The following is a 21,625-nucleotide window of genomic DNA, read 5'->3' as shown; positions in this document are numbered from 1 at the left end:
ATAATGACAACAGGCACTTCAGAGATGGTTGTATGGTACAATGAAGACATGATAAACCACTAGTAGTGAAGTGGCCCAAACAATCCATTACAGGAAGAGGTGTCAGTGCATTCTGGATCCTAGGAACCTATGGGCTACTATCTGAATATCTGCAACAGTTCTTGATATAATTATTAAATCCATTTTCTTGACAACAGGACAGAGGCAAAGATCTAACACTTCACTAAAATTTAATAAACAATAATAATAAAGAACGCTTAATGCATAACAAAATTCTTCCAAAGCCATTTACGTGAAGGACATTGGGCTACGCGTATCTGGTCACTGCTAAAATAGTCAGTATCAGCAGCCACATCAACTAACTGCAACATAAAAAAGAAAGAATGGTGATCAACTGCTGTTTGACTGCCACTTTCCAAGAACTGTCTCTGCAGGCCATTTATCCTTATCCTCCTTGCCTTCCTGCTCCTCTGCCTTTCTTCTTTGGCGTATCTGTCAACTGCAAGCCATCGGGGAAAGAAATACCTGAAGAACTATATCTGATGTTCAGTATTAGCCTCTTTGTTTTATTCAGCCAGAGGTAGAGCAAACAAAGCAGCTACTAGATTCAGAGGGAGAAAAACAAATCAGGGGATTACAAGCCAGAAAAACCAGTTTCAGGAAAATGCATATTATGCCCAGGGAGAAACTTTACTTAACGCTTGAGTACACATATCTCCAAAAACACATCCCTGTAAATTTTTTCTGAAAGGATGAGCTAAGGTCAGAAAAATGATGCAGAAAGACAAGAGCCTATGTAAGTTACTTGTTCCATATGCTGATTTTTGAATGCTAACCACCATATTTTGCAGTAATTGCCACCTTCAATTTGTTGGGTCTGTTGCAGCTTTCTCCAGATGCCCCCAGATGTGTGGGAAAACAACTCCCAGATTCCCAGCCTGCTGAAAGCAAGGTAAATACTCAAACACCACATTGCATTACTTTGCATTATCATGATATGCCAAAGTCTGTTAATTTTATTTTTGTACTTATTACATAAATAAGTAAGCTAATACTACTTTCAGGACTCCATATCTATTAAGTAATATCATCAAGCATCAATAACATTACAATAAATAGCATTTTAAAAAACAAAACAACTTCTGGGATCCTTCAGCTAGGGAAGTTCATAGCCATAGCTGTCTAAGAACTGTAGATAAGATCTCTGGGTTATTCTTTGCTTGGATTCCTACTTCTATGTATTTTATTTCTTATTTAAAAAACTTTTACAGTACATTACAATTTACATTACAATGTATAAGCTTATAATGCCTTTTCAATACATTACTTTCTTTTAAAAATATAACCACAGAAATGGTAAACTAGCTTTATTTTAAGGGTAGAGTACAATGTTTTCACAGAAGGAGCAATGATGGATCTATTGAGCATGTCTAAAGTACTATAAGCAAACATCCACTGGTAGAATTGGACTTCCATTCATTCTCCTTATTCTTTTACTCCCCAAGCCCTAATTCTAATCTAGACCATTCTTCACCTACTGAAGCAGGTAAAAGTGGAGAAATCCCTTCAGTTGCACAGGTATATGCAATTTTTGAGAGACACGTTCCAAAAAGAGAGAGGGGTAGAACAAACATGAGGGATGGGTAGGAGAGAACATAAAAATGTAATTGGATTTAATTTTAATTTAAAGTAAAGGTAAAGGTTTCCCTTGACGTAAAGTCCAGTCGAATCCGACTCTAGGGGGCGGTGCTCATCTCCGTTTCTAAGCCTTGGAGCCGGCGTTGTCATAGACACTTCCGGGTCATGTGGCCAGCATGACGACTCGGAACGCCGTTACCTTCCCGCCGAAGCGGTACCAATTGATCTACTCACATTTGCATGTTTTCGAACTGCTAGGTGAGCAGGAGCTGGGATTAACAACGGGAGCTCACCCCGCCGCGCGGTTTCGAACCGCCGACCTTCCGATCGACAGCTACATTTAATAAAATATTAATAGGATGGCTCCCATTGTATTTTTTATGTTCTTTATCTGTCACACTAAAGTTGCTAATTTCCCATTACTCTGAGTACACAGGAGCACACAGTCCAGGAGGACAGTGACCATCCCCTAATCCATCATATCAATCACCCACACCAGATCTGCTCTAGAGCATCTCACCACCCTCCAGAGAAGAAGTGGGGCTGTAATAAGAGGTTACTTTGTCCTCCCACCATTTTATAATAGCACTGCAAAGAACTTTCAAAACAAAACCTCTCTCCCAGCAACCAATTACGTCAGCCTTTTCTGTCCTCCCAGATACTGTATCCTGGGACTGCAAATCCCAGAATTCTTAGCCAACTTGACTAGGAATTCTGGGGATTCTAGGAACAAAATATAGGGAAGGTGCCTAGTTGGAGAAGGCCTTATAAATCATATCAAAGAAACAGCCACTTAGAAATATAAGATAGCATCCTAGCTGAAATTATAAACTAGAAAGTTAATTAAAATAGAAATGTAAAAACCTTGTAGCACCTAGCCCTCAGGTTTGAGCTAATTAATTGTAACTGAGTACAACACATAGGGTATTTGATATTAGTTATCTCCTCTTCAAGTTAGCACATCTTTTCCTTCCCACTACCATGAACCAGTTTTCTCATCACTGCACATGCTACATGTTTTCACATTCCACACATATTTTCCATCAGTGCAAAGATTATGACAATATAAAAATCAATTCAGGCACTAGAGTTGGTTATAGTTGCTATCATGAACATTCCTCCTTTGATAGCAGCCAAGATCCATAATTAGCCGGCTTAACTTCTTGCCAACTATTACATTGCTTTAACACAACAGTTCATGGAACAAGCTAATGTTTTATTCACAGGTGCTAGGCTACCAGGAAATAAAAACCTTGATGCAATCCTACTGGTTAGCTTTGAAACCTATTCCACTCTTAATCAAGGCAGAAATTTTGGATGATTTCTTTAGAATGAAATAATGTGTAATCAAAAGTTTCAACATTGTTTGTACTTCTGGACTTATTTAATTTTTATCCCACCTTTATTATTTTTATAAATAACTCAAGGCAGTGAACATAGCTAATACTCCTTCCTCCTATTTTCCCCACAACAGCAGCTATAGACATGTGTTAAATAAATGTACTATGATTGCTACTAACCTTTGACACAGCACTGAATAAATTAAACATTATTGGGCCATTGCTATAAGCTATGTTGTTAAAACTTGCAATAAATCTCTCTACACAAGGCAGCAATCTAATCTACAAATGAATTTTGTGTTCAATAATCTCTAACTATAACTGTCCAAGAATTTTAGTAAAGCTAAGTCATGTCATTTTATCTAGCCCATAATTATCAGAGCACAAACATCCAAATTCTGAATCATCATAGGCTTTTCTCATAGTGCATGCAAGTGATACCTTAATGATTTCTACCTCCAACTCTGGATTTGGCCCTCTCCATCACCTCCATAAGATAGTCATTTGTTTCAGTTTAGACAAAACATGGAGCTGTGTTTGAACCAGCTAAGTCAAGAACAAGACATGGTTTTAGATTATTATTAAGGAACGGAGCTTTAACCATAAATGGGTCAGGACAGGCTCACACAGCATGCTAAACTAAGCCACAATATGGCTGAGAACGTCACGAGAACAGGGTCCCATCACTGAGAAAGTTCTTTCTCCATGAAATTTGTATATAGTCAGGACCAGACATATTGGAACAAGGATAACTGTTTTGGCCTTTGGCCTCTGTACACCACCACATTGAAGTTGAAAGGAAACGCACCCAGATGGGAGCGAAGTCAGGACTTTCAGTTGTCATTCAAGGGGTTTGACAAAAGTGGGGCACTAACCATTCAGGAAGTACAGCCAGTGGCATACACACACATCCATCGTTGGTGGCTCATAAGTAATGGAACAAACCAACATCATTACAAACATAAGGATCGCCTTTAATACCTAGATGAAAATTCTTTGCAGTCAATGGCTGCCTGAAGTCTGGAACCCATGGACATGACCAAATGCTGAGTTTCCCCCCTTGAGATGCTTTGCCAGGCCTTTACTGCAGCTGCCTTCAGCTGCTGCTTGTTTGTGGGTCTTTCTGCCTTCAGTCTTGTCTTCAGTAAGTGAAAAGCATGCTCTGTTGGGTTGAGATCAGGTGACTGACTTGGCCATTAAAGAACATCCCACTTCTTTGCCTTGAGAAACTCTTGGGTAGCTTTTGCTGTATGTTTTGGGTCATTATCCATCTGCAATATGAAGTGGCATCCTATCAGTTTGGCAGCATGTGGCTGAATCTGAGCAGAAAGTACAGCCCTATACACTTCAGAATTCATCCTGCTGCTTTTATCAGCAGTCAGGTCATCAAGAAACACCAGTGACCCAGTTCTATTGGCAGCCATACAGCCCATGTGTCATGTTCACTATTCCAATGTGCACTGTACATCATAACGTTTCACATGCCACGTTGCTGACCTTGTGCCAAGCTCTGTATCTATGTTCATTTCAATGGAATGTGTTTGGGTTATGTGCTCAGCTCAAGGACTTTTCCACCGCACCATCAGGAGCCGTTAGGAGCACCTGGGATTGTGAGCCTGGGAAGATTCTACGGGGGGAGGGATCTCGGTTGTACTGAGGGTTTTTAGTTTGCATTTGGTGCGCTTTTCTCATTCTCAGCTTTCTTTGTACTTGCATACTATTCTCAAATAAACCAGATTTTATTTAGCACTTGCTTGTGAGTCTGAGATTGTTTTGGAGTAAGCAACCCTTACATAAAGCTGAGAATCACCAAAGTACACCGCTAGCTCCTACCAAGATCAATTCTTGTGAGGGAAGCAGTTAGCGATGGCAGAGTCGAAACTAGCGCCCGGAGAGCTTGGGGAGCTGACTAACCCATTAGCTGAGTCAACAATCCGGAGTAGAGAGCCAAGCCGCCCCCCCCAAACTTTCATATTACCCGAAGGATTCGAGTTCCAGCCCTGAGCTGGGGGGATCTAGTGATGGGGGAGAGCCAGAGCAACCGGCACCGAGCGGACCGCCTGCGGAGCTGACCACCTGGGATACGATGGGAGAGCCCCAGCCAGGGACGCCCCAGGCATCCTGGAAGCACCGGTTCCCGTTGACCCCAGAGGTGGAATCTACCACGGTAGAAACAGGGAGACAGCCTGGCGTGCGACAGGGGGAGGAATCTCAAACCCCTGAGAGGCTGAGAGTACTGGAGGCGAAAATGGAGTCGATGGAGTATCTGTTGAAAAACCTGTCTTTAGCGGTGGGCGGCCAGGCGAGGTACGAGGGAAGTCCCAGCTTCACGCAACCATCCCCCATCTTTCCCCCCGAACCGCTGGCGGAGCGGGGCCGCGGATGGCTCCGGGATGGATCTCCGCCCTGAAGAGGGACCACTACCGTGACCTGGGGTCCCACCACTCTGCCTGCCACCGGTTCCGCTCCAACAGGAGGAGCAGTGAAGGACTTTTCTGTCAAGTTTGATGGGGATCCCACCAAGCTATCCTTTTTCCTAACCAATGCGAAGAGCTACATGGCGCAATTCGGGCCATGCTTCCCATCCGAGGCGACTAAGATAACGGCAGTGGCCACTAAGCTCAAAGGCAGAGCAGCGGACTGGTATGTCCAGTTAACGGAGGCTGACGCCCCTGAGCTCAAGTCCTTTGAGGACTTTATGTTAGCATTAAAGCTGCATTTTGAGGATCCTCTGGCCAAGGCAAGAGCTAAGGAGGCGCTAAAGGATCTCATCCAGGGCCCCAGGTCAGTAGCCGACTATGCCCTGGAATTCAAAGCTTTGGCAGGCAAGGTCCCCGATTGGTCTCAGTCAACCTTCGTAGAAAGGTTTAAAGACGGGCTCAATCGGGACGTCCTAAAATGGGCACTATGCAGAGATGACCCAGAGTCGTTGCATGACTGGATCTGTCTGGCTGGGAAGGCTGAGCATGCCCAGCACACCTACATGCAAGCCAGACGGCATGAGCGACCACCAACCGCGATGCGGGGACCCCGAATCGGAGCAACAGCTGCCCCATCAGGCTACAGAATGTGGGATGAGGAGAGGCAGCGGCGCTACACACGGGGCCAGTGTATTCGATGTGGAAAGTCGGGCATCGAGCCGCAGACTGCCCAAAACCCAGGGCTGGAGATCAAGTGACAAAAGTGCCGGCCAAATTGCCCCCCCCCCCCATCGCAACAGATGACAGTGGCCAAGGGGGCTACTGATGTGGAAGAAGAGATTTACTTCTCCGGGGAGGCTAATGTTGCCTCTAAGGAGCCGGTGGGAAACGCCAGCCACCTGCCCTGAACAGCACCTGCAGGCAGGTGGAGGAGGATGGGCGCGAAGACGCTATGATGAGTGCTGATTGCCCCACTCTAGCAGTGAAAGTGAAGTTGGGCTCCCGCACTAAGGCCATGGAAGTCTGGGCTCTCGTTGACTCTGGGTGTTCAAGGTGTCTCATCCACCCTGATCTGGTTGCTGCATTGGACCTGCCTAGCTTTCCCCTCCAGCAGACTTTGATCTTCACCCAGTTAGACGGGTCGATGGTGGGTGGGGGTCCAGCAACTCATTTCACTGGAAATGTAGCAATGCAAATGGGCAGCCACAGGGAGGTTTTAAAATTCATCCCATGGGCCATCCCATGGTAATTCTGGGAATTCCCTGGTTGACTTCGCGCAGCCCATATATAAATTGGGAGCACCAAACTGTTACTTTTAAGGATGGGTTTTACCAAGCTCCCACAGCGGAGAGACCTTTATGTGTGGGGATGGGAAGAGCTGCGATCGCAACACTGCGCCCCAGCTTACCCCACTTAGAAGGCTTGCCCGAGCGATACCGAGACTTTACAGACGTCTTTGGGGAAGTGGAAGCGGACCAGCTGCCCCCCCATCGAAAGACTGACTGTGCAATAGAGTTGGTTCCCAACACTCAATTGCCCAAGCCGAAAATTTATCCCATGACCCAGAAAGAGCTAGAGGCGTTGCAGGAATTTATCAACAAAAATCTGTCAAGGGGGTTTATTGAACCTGCTAATTCCCAAGTTGGGGCCCCTGTACTTTTCCGGGGAAAGAAGGATGGCACACTTAGACTTTGTACGGACTATCGGGGGTTAAATTCCATCTCGATCTGCAACAAATATCCTCTGCCACTAATGAAAGACATGTTAGCCCATTTGTCCAAGGGCAAGATTTTTTCCAAGCTTGACCTTCGTGAAGCCTATTTTTGCATCTGCATACGAACTGGAGACGAATGGAAAACTGCTTTTAATTGCCCATTGGGTTCATTTCAGTACAAAGTCCTCCCTTTTGGGTTAGCAGGGGTGCCCGGGGTCTTCATGCAATTGATTAATGAAGTGTTACATGATCATTTGTTTAAAGGGGTCCTGGTTTATTTAGACGATGTGCTCATTTACACTGAAACTGAGGAGGAACATGAATGCCTCCTCAAACAGGTGTTAAGCAAGCTTAGAGATGCCAAACTCTATGCCAAGCTTTCCAAATGTGAGTTCCACAAGACCCAACTTGACTATCTAGGCTATAGGATATCTGACAAGGGCATTGAGATGGACCCGGAAAAAAATCAGGTGATTTTAAGTTGGGAACGCCCTCGCACCCAGCGGCAACTACAAAGTTTTCTAGGGTTTAGTAACTATTATCGCCACTTTATCCAAGGGTTTGCTGAGATTGCTCTGCCCCTTACTGACTTGCTATGCACCAAGGGTTTGGGAGAGACACGCAAGGTGAAAAATCCTGGGGCAGTGCTGGATTGGACACCTGAATGCCAGACAGCATTTGAGCGGTTAAAAACCCTCTTCACTGCTGAACCTATTCTACAGCACCCTGATCCTGAGCGCCCCTTTGTGGTCCAAGTTGATGCTTCTAACTTCTCAATTGGGGCTATATTATTACAAAGAGACTCCGACAATCACCTAAAACCCTGCGCGTATCTGTCCAGAAAATTTTCTGAAACTGAATGCTGGTGGCATGTTTGGGAAAAGGAGGCTTTTGCTGTAAAAGCCGCTTTGGAAGCTTGGCATCACCTCCTGGAAGGCGCTAAATGCCCTTTCGAAGTCTGGACAGATCACAGGAATTTGGAAGCCCTCTGCACCCCTCGGCGTCTCAGTCCTAAACAAATTCGCAGGGCTCAATTTTTCAGTCGCTTTAACTTCCAATTGAAGTTTATTCCGGGAAAGAAAAACTTCCTGGCCGATGCCTTGTCACGTTTACCTCAGGACTCTGACCACGTGTCAGATATAGTAGGGACTGTTCTCACTGAACCACAACTGGGCTTGGCTGCTGTCACCCGGAGCCAGACCCGTGCGCAGGCAACCCTGCCCCCAGCCCCGGCTGGGAAGCAGAAAATGCAGGTTCCTTGGCAGTTACAAAAAGACTTTCTCCAGGCACTGAAATCTGACACTTGGTTGCTAGCTAACAGAGACAATGTTTCTTTTGAAAACGGTCTGGCGTGGGTGGAACACCGCCTTTATGTGCCTGTAGCTTTGAGGGCTGATGTTTTGCAGCTTTCCCATGATGACAAACTTGCTGGACACTTTGGTTTTGTCAAAACCTTGCATTTGGTTAGGCGTCAGTTTTGGTGGCCAACCTTAAGGCGGGATGTCAAAGACTATGTTACCTCCTGTCCCACTTGTGCCATCTCAAAAAGAAAAGGGGGTAAACCACAGGGGCTTCTGCAGCCAATGGCCGACCCATCCCGCCCCTGGGATGAAATTTCTATGGATTTTATTGTAGACCTACCACCCAGTCAAAAGAAAACAGTCATCTGGGTTGTAAAAGATTTTTTCTCCAAACAAGCCCATTTCATTCCGTGTGCTTCCATCCCGTCAACCCCACAATTGGCCTGCCTGTTTCTCATCCACATCTACTGTCTCCACGGTTGCCCCTCCCGTTTGGTAACCGACCACGGGACACAGTTCACTTCCCAGTTCTGGAAATCATTTTTAAAATTGATTGGCACCAAACAGGCGTTGTCCACATCGTCGCATCCCCAGACTGACGGATCTACAGAGGTTTTGAACTCTACCCTTGAACAGTTCCTTAGAGCATACATAAATTACCATCAGGACAATTGGGTTGAATTGTTGCCCTTTGCTGAGGTGGCTTACAACAATGCTGTCCATCAGAGCACTGGGCAAACCCCTTTTCGTGTGGCTTCTGGGCACGACTTTGTTCCCATCCCTGAGCTACCACAAGCCCCTCCCCAATCTTGTTCTGCCTCTGACTGGGCTGTTCAGCTGGCTGATTCCTGGCCGGTGATTAAGCAGGCTTTGGCTGATGCCTAGGCTGCTTACAAGTTCCAAGCTGATAAACACCGTTCTGTGCAGCACGATTTCAAAATTGGGGATCAGGTTTACCTTTCTACCAAATTCATAAAGTCCCCACAACCCTCAAAAAAACTTGCTCCCAAATTCATTGGTCCCTTCCCTATTATTGGTCTTGTTAATCCAGTTACTGTTAAGTTGGATCTGCCTCACAATTTGAAACGCTTGCACCCTGTTTTTCATTGCAGCCTGCTCAAGCCTGTTCACCACTCTTCCCACTGGCATCCCCAACCTCCTCCTCCTGCTCCGATCATGATTGACGGGCAACAACACTTTGAAGTCAAGGAGGTTGTTGATTCTCGCAAGCTTCGAGACTCCCTCCAGTATCTGATCCACTGGAAGCATTTTCCTCACCCTGAGTGGGTGCCTGCTCACCACGTTAATGCTCCTGATTTAGTAAACCGTTTCCACTTAGCTTACCCTTTGAAGCCTTCTGCTTAGAGTTTTTTTTGGGGGGGGCGCGGTATGTCATGTTCACTGTTCCAATGTGCACTGTACATCGTAACGTTTCACATGCCATGTTGCTGACCTTGTGCCAAGCTCTGTATCTATGTTCATTTCAATGGAATGTGTTTGGGTTATGTGCTCGGCTCAAGGACTTTTCCACTGCACCATCAGGAGCCATTAGGAGCACCTGGAATTGTGAGCCTGGGAAGATTCTACGGGGGGAGGGATCTTGTTTGTACCAAGGGGTTTTTAGTTTGCATTTGGCATGCTTTTCCCATTCTCAGCTTTCTTTGTACTTGCATACTATTCTCAAATAAACCAGATTTTATTTAGCACTTGCTTGTGAGTCTGAGATTGTTTTGGAGTAGGCAACCCTTACACCATGCCATAACACTGCCTCCACCACGTTTGAAAGATGATGTGGTATGCTTTGAATCATGAGCTGTTCCTTTCCTTCTTCATACTTTTCTCTTCCCATCATTCTGGTGCAAGTTAATCTTGGTTTCATCAGTCCAAAGAATCTTATTCCAGAACTGGGCAGGCTTTTTTAGGTGTTTGCTGGCAAAGTCTAATCTGGCCTTTCTGTTCCTGAGCGTTACCAGTGGTTTGCACCTTGTTGTGAAGCCTCTGTATTTACATTCATATAGCCATCTCTTGACTGTAGATGTTGACAATGACGTGCCTACCTCCTCAAGAGCGTTCTTGACCTGGCTAGATGTTGTGAAAGGGTTCCTTTCATGAGCATGAGCAGAATTCTGCGGTCATCCACTTTCGTTGTCTTCCGTGGTCTTCCAGGCCTTTTGCTGTTGCTGAGCTTGCCAGTCAATTCCTTCTTTTTCAGGATGTTCCAAACTGTTGTATTGGCCACTCCTAATGTTTTTGCTATCTGATGGGTTTGTTTTGTTTTCTCAGCCTAATGATGGCCTCCTTCACTCGCATGGCCACCTCTTTGGACCTCATGTTGAGAGTTCCAGTGAACAGCTACCAAATGCAAATGTAACACTCCGAACCACCTCCAGGCCTTTTATCTGCTTGATTGGTCATGGGGTACCCAGGAAACAGGCCACACCTGGCCATGCAGCTGCTTGTCAGCCATTCGTTCCATTACTTATGAGCCACCAACGATGGGGATATGTGTATGCCACTGGCTGTACTTCCTGAATGGTTGGTGCCCCACTTTTGTCAAACCCCTTGAATGACAGCTGACAAAACAGTTATCCTTGTTCCACTATTTCTGGTCCTGACTGTAGGCCTGTCACTAGAAAGTTCACTATCAGATTAAATCTCTTCTGTTCAGGAAACCTGTGAGTCTGTCTTCTATCTGATCTTTTGGTCTCATAATTACATTTTCTCTTGAAAATATCCTGTTACTGCTTAATTAGTCTACTGGACTGGTGTATCTTTTTAACACCATGATTTTTGCAGTCTTTCAAAAATTATCTTGAGCAGCATTGTCATAAAATACAAGTTTAAAAATCTGCAATTAATACTTAATTTAAACTTAATCAACCTATTAACAAATAAATTTTGTTAAGTTGTAGTTCCCAGGTTAATATAAGCCATAGCACAAACTCCAAAAACCTGGGGAACTGACACAATCAGTAGTGAAACTGCATCAACACTTTCAAGTAACAATCTAAGTGAGGATGGGTAGCGAAAACACTTTCTGGGGTTTTTTTCCCCAGAAAGAATAGCCAGTTTGTTAATTGACTAACAAGCTATTGTGGCAATGTTTCCAGAAACAGCTACTGGTCTACAGAATTTTTTGTTAAATATTTTATATTTTATTGCTCTGCTTATTTATTTATTCATTCACCAAGCTCTATGTCAGTTGATACATGTCCTCTTCCACAAGCAAGCGATCTGCATCTCATTCTAACTGCGGGTGGGTCCCCTTCCTTTTCACATATCTGCTCAAGTGAAGGGGTGGGAAGAGTGTATGAATACTGCTGACAAGCTGGAAGGAACATGAACCAAGTAAATGAGGGCATTTGCCCCTTCCTGAAAGGAAGCAAGGGACTGCCACAAAGAAAACAAGCAGACAAAATCTTGCATGCACTTATTGCCTGACAGTTACCCCATTTTCTTGGCAATGAGAGAGGCTGTCATTGACACTGGGCAGAACTGGCTTTGGTTGTGACTCTTCTGCATTTTGGAAATACATTATATTTCTTCTTTTCTGCATTTGCTTGCATTGCAGGCAGTGATAAAGATGAAGCAGTACAACTCTTTTAACTCTAAGTTGGTAATCAGCAACACAGCCCCATGCCCAGTTCCCTAATGTTTCCAGATCTACATACCAACTTTTCAGAGAAGTTAAGACAGACAGAACACCAATTCCTCCAAGCAGTGAGCAGCCATAATGAAGCTCACACAGGGCACAATACAACATTCTTTTTTTGATATTCCCATGGCCTGACTCCCAGAGCCAGTAGACCAAAAAAAATGGAAAGATGCAAACTAGATGGCAATGGTGGTCCGTGGAGGGCTGGTCTTCGAAATATTGAACCTTAGCATATTTCCCCAAGAGCCACATGATATAAACTAACAGGCCACTTCTAGAGAGGGCCTGAAAGAAGAACATAGGATGGAAAAACTCCAGATGTACCAAAACTGCCCAAAAGCAAGAGGCTTAAGCATTTTAAAATTCTAGCATATTTGGATGTTAGAGAATTTGAGAGGAACTTCCTGGGCTTAGTGGGATAGGACGAAATCATTAACAAATCCAAGAGGAGATGGGGAGATCCTGAATAACATCCAGTAAATGTTTTTTACTCAGAATTTATGCATTTATTGATTTGTTAGATTTATATCCCATATTTCTTTCAGGGGCTCAAGGTAAACTACAGTACACAATGCTTCCTCCTCCCATTTTCACCACATAGCAACACTGTGAAATAGATTGGGCTGAGAGAGTGGTTGATCCAGTCATCCAGTGAGTTTCCATGACAGTAGACTAGAATGAGAACAGCACCTATAATACTCTTCTCTTCTTAAAAATAAATTTAAAGTGCACACATCATAGAATCATGAGCCACTTAACCTCCCCTCTACCACAGCCAACAAACTTCTCTATTAAAGCTATTTTATGTAACTTAGCATAAAAGGAATCAAAGAGATCGATACATTTTAATTCTGCAGCCCAGCCTAGAACAGCTGTACCAGCAAATTCTCTTCTGTAAGATCAGGCCTAATGGATCCTTGAGAAACAAAAACCAAGTGGCTCGTTTCAATTTTATTTACAACAGGCAGCATCTCAAACATGCCACTCAGAACCTCCCATCACTGACTATTTTATAATGAGTATCCAAGCAGCAGTAGGACTTAACAAGCCCAAACTTGCATGAATCCAGTGGTAGACAAGAAAAGAGTAAACAATGAGAGATATAATCTAAGAACAGGTCATAGCTCAGAAATGCATTCAACCTTAGCAGACTAAGAACAAGACAAGGTGCCAATAAGCATTCAGCCTGTGGCTTTATTTCAAAAGGTCCTTGCAAGAAGTCAGTTCAGTTGACTGCTAACAGCTACCTGTCCCTTCCCTGCAAGTTGGGAGTGTGAGGGGAAAGCTGTGCAGGAGAGAGATGGATGCCATTCATTAACTTGTGGCCCTGAACACACACCCTGCTTATTTCAGCTTTACCCATCAATATGTCTCCAACAGATCATGCCTGAAAGAATGCAGCCCTTGAGGAAAGAAGATGCCTATTTTTTTGCCTTAAAGCTACATAGTCTACACAGGTAGCCCTTGCTTAACGACCCTAACTGGGACTGGAATTTCCATTGCCAAGCAAAGCAGTTGACCATCACATGATTGTGCCGCTTAGCAGCAGCAGCAGTTCCAGTATACCTGGTTGTGGTCGTTAGTCGAAGACTGCACCATCATTAGGCAGGGACCTCACACTTCTCCTGCCCTGTGCAAACTGCTGGCTCCATCCCGCTGTCTCCTCCCCAGCTGGGCCCGATGAGCTCCCTTTGGCAGACAAGGCGCCCTCCCAGTCACACTTACCTCTTCTTCAACTCCTCCCACCCACCTATCTCTCCCCCCCATCTCTGCCCTTTTGGCCACCCTGCACTCTGCTACTGATACTAGCCCTGCCACCCCCAGCTGAGCTTTGCCATCTTCTTCCAACCACTGCTGGCCCAGGATCCAGGCACCGGGAGAGGGTACAGCCCTGGGACACGGGTGGCAAGTGCAGCAGGTTGGTGGGGCCTCGTCTGCCGAAGCGAACTTGCCAGGTCTGGCCAGGGAGGAGGCAGCGGGACAGAGCTGGCAGTTCGCACAGGGCAGGAGAAGTGTGAGGTCCTCACCTAACGACTGCAACCAGGATTACCAGAACTGCCATTGCTAAGCAGCACAGTCATGTGATATTTCGCCTAAAAACTGCTTTGCTTAGCGATGGAAATTTCAGTCCCAATTAGGGTCATTAAGCGCTGACAGCCACCACCTTCACCTAAGGACCTGCCGCTCGCACTGCTGCTCTGCCTCCTCTACTGGCTCCATCGTGCTGCCTCCTCCCCAGCTGGGCCCAGCAGGCTCCCTTCAGCAGATGAGCTCCACCACCCTGCCATGCTGGGTGCCTGGATCCCAGGCCAGCAGCAGGAGGAAGACTGCGAAGGCCAGCTGGGGGCGGCAGGGGGCAGAAGTAGTGTAATGCAGGGCAGCAAAAAGGGCAGAGATGGGGAGAGATAGGCAGGGGGAGTTGAAGCTCACTCTGTGGTTGTAAATGTGAGCTGGTTGCCAAGCACCCAAATTTTGATCATGTGACCACAGGGGTGCTGCAACGGCCATAACTTTGAGGACCAGTCATAACTACCATTTGTTCAGCGCCATCATAGCTTTGAATGGTCACTGAACAAATGGTTGTTAACCAAGGACTACCTGTAAATATTACTGGATCCCCATTTTGAAGCAAAAGCTAATGCTACCATCAATGAGGGAAACAACTCTTGGAAGCTAGTGGTTACAGCTAAACAATGCTGATCTCCAGCCAAATAATTTCCTTGATAATATTCCACATCAGCAAAGTGTCAGCTTTTGATTTAAGCTACAGCTAACTATCTTTAGGGATTCCATTCCTTAAATTGTGGGTTCTACAGGGATATTTTGAATATTCATACGGCAGAGGACACAGAAATGGATTTTCTCTTATTTATGCCCTGCTTCTCTCAATCAGATCAATAAAGAGGCTGTAGAGGTAGAAATAAGTCTCATGAACACAATTCTTTCCCAGGGAATAACAGTTTGACAGCCTGGCTAGACAGACTGATTGCAAAAAAGAAATATAAGGCACCAAATCGATTTCCATGGCTTCTCAATGCTGTCTTCCAACACAGCGTTGAACCTTTTGTCCTTATGTAGAATTCTATCCAAGCTTAGTACTTTACCATTAAATTGGACGGGTCTGTCAATATCCAACTTCTTGATATAAAAGAAGCATGTTCTTTATTTCTGTCTGCAGATAAGCCATACTGAAAAAAACACTACACCATCTCTGAATACATAAAGAAAGTAACTGACATTCAGCCACCAGAGGAAGTATGGCCATGATAGAGGCATTTCTCAAGCTACCATAGTCAATATTTGTACTTTTTAAATTTTACAATGCAGTTTTGCATTTAATGAAAACTGAACAAAAATGAATGGAAGTCTTTCTATTTGAAAAAACTGTAGGCAGAAAATGTGAGAAGAAACACAAACATAAATGTAGGCACCAATAGGCACAAAATTTCAGAAAGAGGAAGGAAGGAATCTGTTGGAGAAATGAGAAACTGAGGTATTAAATTTGACCAGTTTGTCCTTGCTGCATAACAATCTTTGTTTTTACATCAACAGCAGATTCTGTAGCTTTATAAGCATCTAATACAGCCAGGTTTCAATCTTCAAAATGGAACTGTAAGGTCAAAGAAGCAACACTAAATCCTATAGCTGTCACTTCTGTCTCAAAGCCCAGCACATAATAGAAGCCTTCTCCCATAACCACTGACTACTAATGAGGGGGATCTCTCTCTTATATTGAGCTAGAGAAATCAGCTTCACTTCATGTAGACAGTTGGAAGTAGCAAAAATCTTGTATGCTTTTCCAAAACTCAGCAAAGAGACCAACCCTTCCCAGAGGTCAAGGTTGGTCATGAGCCTTTGTCTGGTTCACCTGGACAACAATGCTTCATACAGTCACAGTACTCTCATTCTAAAGAGGAGAAAAAGGTTACAGGTTGACATCCAGAGGATGTCAGATAAAGAACCCCTACGCTAGCAACTTCATGGCTCTAACAGCTATGGCCATCATGCAAGACTTAGAGTCAAAAATCAGAGAGAATATACTGTGGATGATGAAGTAATAGAACCTGCCAGTCATATATTGTGTTTTCCCGTCATCTTCTGTACACATTAATGTTTTCCTCTTCTCATATACACTGCTAAGGTTAGTGGGTTCACAGAGGTACATCAATATAAACTGTGCCAAAGAAATCATCTGAGCATTAAACAAGCACAATACTAGCTGGGCAGGTATTACAGCTACTTAAAAAACAACAGCAGTGCCATTCCCAGCAAATATTACCTATCTTAATCACCATTCAGAAATACCTTGAAGTTCTCTATGCATATGCACAAACACGACCATGCCCCAAATATGGTTTTATAATTCTGTCACCATGGCAGCTTCTTTCTTCTTTAGATTATAGATTTCTGTAGACTGCATCATTTCTAGCATCCAATTTACTTGTTCAGATGACCAACAAACCCTTCAAACTTTGCCAGTGCCATTAACCTAAAAGCTACACATCATTCATTATTATTATTGTTATTTGCAGCAAGCATTCAAGAAACAAATAACACAATGTGGCAATCTCCCATGCCACTCAGCTGAAAATGTTCAAAAGGAAGCAAAGTATAGTTTTGTTGCTTCTTTCTAACAATGAGCTCTCTTAAGACTTTGACCCGGTGAGTCCACATCTGTGTCTCTCCTACACAGACAGGTATCAGAAGATTCAATTACCAGAGAAGAAAGTAGGTTTGGCACCTTAGAGCTTTTGTGTATGGCTGGATTGTGAAAGGTGAAAGGCCCCCTGTGCAAGCACCGAGTCATGTCTGACCCTTTGGGGGGATGCCGCTTTCACGACATTTTCTTGGCAGACTATAGCGGGGTGGTTTGCTATTGCCTTCCCCAATGGCTGGATTACCAGTAAGAAATATTCCTTCCATGTACATAGTAAACATAGTGAATATGATTGCTGCCTTTTTTTCTATAAAAAATTGTAATTTGGTACCCTTGCAGGTTGCCAAGTGCCGGTTGCCAAGTGCCTGAATCGCAGTCACGGGACCATGGAGACACTGCAACAGCCACAACTTTGAGGACCAGTTGTAAGTCTCATTATTCAGGCTGTCATAATTCTGAACGATTGCTGAACGAGTGGTCAGTAAACAAGGACTACCTGTAGTGGCCCTCTAATTCTTGGTGTTAAAGAAGTGCGAGAATGAATGTGGTGCTCAGCTTTATTTTGTGCAAACAATGTTCACCCTAGGACAGTTCCCACAAGCCTCTGAAGTGCACAAAAAAATTCAACACACATCCACTCCCAAGAAGTGATTCAAGTCATACAAACAAATTGTAGCACTTACTTTAGCCTTGACAAAGCGGAAGTACAAAACTTACTTGGACACTAATGTAACAGATAAGTTTGGACAAACTGAAGTTATATTATGTAATCTGTTTCGGCACTTTGAGATAACTCGTTTGATGGCTGAATAGTTTGAGAGTGTTATCTTGTCTGTAGTTATTTACTTGATGTATTGTTACATGAGAGCAGTCAAATAAAATTATCACTACCCTATCAGGAAATCAGGATAACCATCAGGGGGGTGTGAGCAGGGAAAAGAAGTCCTCTTCTGCCTGCCTCAGACACTGACAGATTAATTTGGTCACCCAGTATAATGCAAGATTGGGGAGGGAGCAGGTTTCACTACTTTTAAACATGGCCAGGTCAGAAGGACAAAGGACAAACTTCACCATTAATGTGCAGTTCTAAGATTAATTTTTCTACAAATACACACTCGTTGTCATTCTAAGGCTCCTACCCCGATTTCTCAGAATAGAATTCACATTGTTCCTAGCAAAGATCATCATTCAGAAAAACAAGTTGCAAGGTCCCACTCATTCCAGAAAATCCGTGCAATCTGAAACAATTTAAAAACAGATGGAGGCCTAAATTCAGGATGCACTTCAAAGCCCTGGGGGGATGGGGGTGTAGCCCATTCTTGCCCAGGAACAAGTTGAAAAATGCATCCCAGAGCTGTAAAGAAGGAAAGAATTAGGAGCAAGGAAGGAAAATGTATGTTTTATCTTTTTTTATTTAACATCCTCAAAGAGTTGGTTTTTTTAGCTTTCTGCATACTTACTTACTTCAATAAAGAGGCCTTTAGCAACTGAAGTAATGTTTTTAAATAATTTATTTTTAGCCTGGTAATGTATTTCAAGATAATGGTGCTTTCCCTAATCTATACAGGTAGTCCTCGATTTACAAGGGCAATCGGGACCAGAATTTCCATCGCTAAGCAATGCAGTGGAAAAGCAAACCCACACCATTTAGTGATGGCAATCCCTGCACTCCTGGTTGCTGTCGTTAACTGAATCCCAGGTTAGGCGAGGGAATTTCCTGCCAGCTTCCCACAACCAAAGTCAGTGGAGAAGCAGGCAGGAAGTTAAAAGCCTCAGGCCCACAGGCAGGTAAGTGGCTGCTGGGAGGGGGGTGAGAGAATGTGGGGGAGGCTCAGGGAGGGTGCGAGGAAGGGGGTGTGAGGGGATGTGTGAGAGGCACCATGCAGGTTGGGGAGGATGCACAAAGGTGTGAGGAGGTGTGAGGGTCAGGGAGGGTGTCAGGGAGGGCACCAGGGAGGGTGAGGGAGGTTGTGCAAGGGGTGCTGCGCGGGTTGGCAAGGTGCATGAGAGGCACAGTATGGGTTGAAAAGGGTGCGCAGGGGTGTGCTAGTGGCCCGCACAAGTGCAGAGGGGCTGGGGGAAGTTGCACGGCTGAGGGAGACTTACCCCAGTGACGTGCAACCTTCCCTGCTGGCTTCCCCATTGACTTTCTGGGGAAGCCAGCAGGGAAGGTTGCAAATGGTGATCATGTGATTGCAGGGCACTTGTCAACTGGCTGTAAGTGCAAACGGGTTACCAAGCACTCAGATCGTGATCATGTGACCATGGGGATGCGGGGACAGTGGGAACTCTGAGGACTGGTCATAACCACCATTCATTCAGCACCGTCATAACTTTGAACGGTTGCTGAACAAATATCGAGGACTACTTGTAGTCTAGGGATGATAAGCATAGGAGTCCAATATGTACATGTGGAAGGCACCTATACAGGGAAGCTTGTTCTAGAAGAGAACTATCATTAATAAAATCAAAACTATTGGTATAGTATGACTGAAATCAAAGGGCTTCTATGTATTCAGCATTTTATTTGGGATAAGAGTCCTGTTCATTCCAATTTAGCTATGCTGAGTGACACAAGACCTGCCCAAGGGCTTCAGCTGGGAGGACAATTGTCACTTGCAGTAGCTCATTACTAGAAATGCACTCAAGGACGTTAAGTGCAGCATCAAACTCCAGGCAACTGAACATTCTTCTTAATTTTAGCTCAGATTCATGCCTATACCTATTCACTTGTCACATGAAAGACAAAATAAATGAGAACCATAATGCAGTGAAGAAAAAGCACACCACCTCATCCATCTGTACTGTAAGTCCAGGGGGCAGGAAAACCATAACAGAATAGGTTATATTTGGAGATCAGGCTCAAGGCAGAATTTAGCTGCCTTATACATTACTGAAAGAAATGAAGGTATTCAGGAAATAACTATCATCATGGGCGATGTCTGGTTCAATAAGCTTTGGGTCTGGGTCTACCAGTTCACACATGCAACTGGAGGTGATCCTCTCTCTCTCTGGAGACAGCAGACCAGAGAACAACCTTCTTTAACTCCTGCTCTTCAAAGGTCATACTGGCAATGAATTCTAGGAACTGCAGTCCAAGATATCTGGAGGACACTGCCTGATTAAGGAAAGTCCCCACTGAATTTTACTGCTGCGACTGTCATGGTTTCTCAGGACTCTACAGCCTACTTTGGAATTTGTGAAAGTGATGGGGCTGAAATGAAGTCTTCTGATGTCATATTATATTAGTCATGCAAGTGGGCAATTCTTAGTGGAGGGGGGAGAAGAGAAAGAGGGCAACTCTATAGTCGCTCCAAGGCCAATAACCCAAAGTTGCCTTACGCCAGTCAACAAAATAACCTTCATCTCTTCATAATGTTGTCCACTGGGTAGAGAATCAGATGTAGGAGGCATCAGTACATGCCTCCTGTCTGCTATGCAGGGAAGCAATCCTTCATCCCTTCTCCATGAAAAATAATTATACATAAAATTCAGCATACAGCATCATAGAAGTAAGTAGCCAGTTTCTGGCAGGATCAGTTCTCAAATGGTAATTGGTAACTGCACACTGTTTAGATGTCTTTTCTCTTTCAGCTCAAACTGTATTCTTCCTAGAGGAAGATATTCTTGAATGCTCACTTCTTCTGACAACACAGGGACTCCTGCAGTTTTCTGATTAGGCAAATGTGTTCCACAAGGAATTCCAACCACAAAGTCCTGCTGGACATAAATCCATCCTTTTTTGTTTGAGAGAAAGCCACTACATGGAGCAATAGTGAGGACAGAGAATAATGCAAGGTAAAAGTTCCAAAGGAAATAACAAAATAAAAAAGGTAATGATGGTGATGGTGAAACAAGGCTGGGATAAAGTAGAAAAGCCAAACAGGCAAGGAAAAAATTCAATACATAATTTATGGGGAAAAAAAAACAAATGATAACAATAAAAATGTGTAACCAAAGTAGATACTAGAACAATTAGGTCTAAGAAAGGAAAGGGGAAACATATGCAGCAGTAAAGGAAGTAGAATAAATAAAAGAATACAAATAACCAAAAAAAAGCCACAGATACGTAATTCAGTTATATGGGTCCTTAATTTCCTAAATTTAAAAGTTTATTTATTTATCAAATTTTGCCACTGCCCACCGCCCCCCAGAAAGTTACATTGTCCAACCTATCTAGATCACTCACTCTCTAACCTGGAAGTTCTTTCTCTTTCTGATGGTTGCTTTATGGCAGGGGTAGACATCTTGCAGCCCCCAGATTTCATATTTGTGGCTTCAAGAACCCTTCCTGAGCCAAAACCAATGAGATGGCTTCTTGACTTGGGACATAAAAGATACAGATGGCAGTATAAGCCCTAAAATAGGCTGAAGCTCATTAAAAAAAGAATCAAAGAAAACAACTTCTCCTAAAAGACACCAGTCTTGCTCACACGTATGACACAATTCCCCCCCATTCTGCATCATCTCCCACCTCACTGTGGCTTGCACAGTCCAAACATTATGTTATTCGTATTCCGCTTCAAGATGATTATTTGGGAAGTGCTATAAAAGGGTATTAAATACATAAATAAACGTTAATTGCACTCTGCTCCCACCAAAGCATGCCCATATTCAATTCCTCCTGATACTTTAGTTATCTCTTCCAAAGGAGGAAAACCTAGAACACTTCCTGTATTGCTTCCATTTTTTGAAGTCCCGTTTAGACTAAAAGTGGACCATTAAATGTTCACTAGGCACAGAAACATCAAGCTATGTAAATATGTAACTCTGAAGAAAAATTGACAGCAATCAACTGTGTTATTAAAAATACCAAGTATTTTATGTATTTATTTTGACTCATAGTAGCAATATTGTCAACATGTGCGTTCTCTACTTAAATATTTTCAGAATGGAAGAA

The 21,625-nt window shown here is 44.0% G+C and overlaps 1 protein-coding gene across 2 annotated transcripts in view; it reads right to left on the bottom strand.

Annotated features, from left to right (window-relative positions):
* WDFY2 (WD repeat and FYVE domain containing 2) overlaps positions 1–21,625 on the bottom strand; it is a 54,783-nt gene that overhangs the window by 30,150 nt on the left and 3,008 nt on the right. The window lies entirely within an intron of this gene.

Source organism: Candoia aspera, chromosome 1 (genome assembly GCF_035149785.1).
Source record: "Candoia aspera isolate rCanAsp1 chromosome 1, rCanAsp1.hap2, whole genome shotgun sequence".
In the NCBI taxonomy this organism is placed as follows: Eukaryota; Metazoa; Chordata; class Lepidosauria; order Squamata; family Boidae; genus Candoia; species Candoia aspera.
Note: the sequence above shows the minus strand (reverse complement) of the source record. Positions and strands in the feature narration are given on the sequence as shown.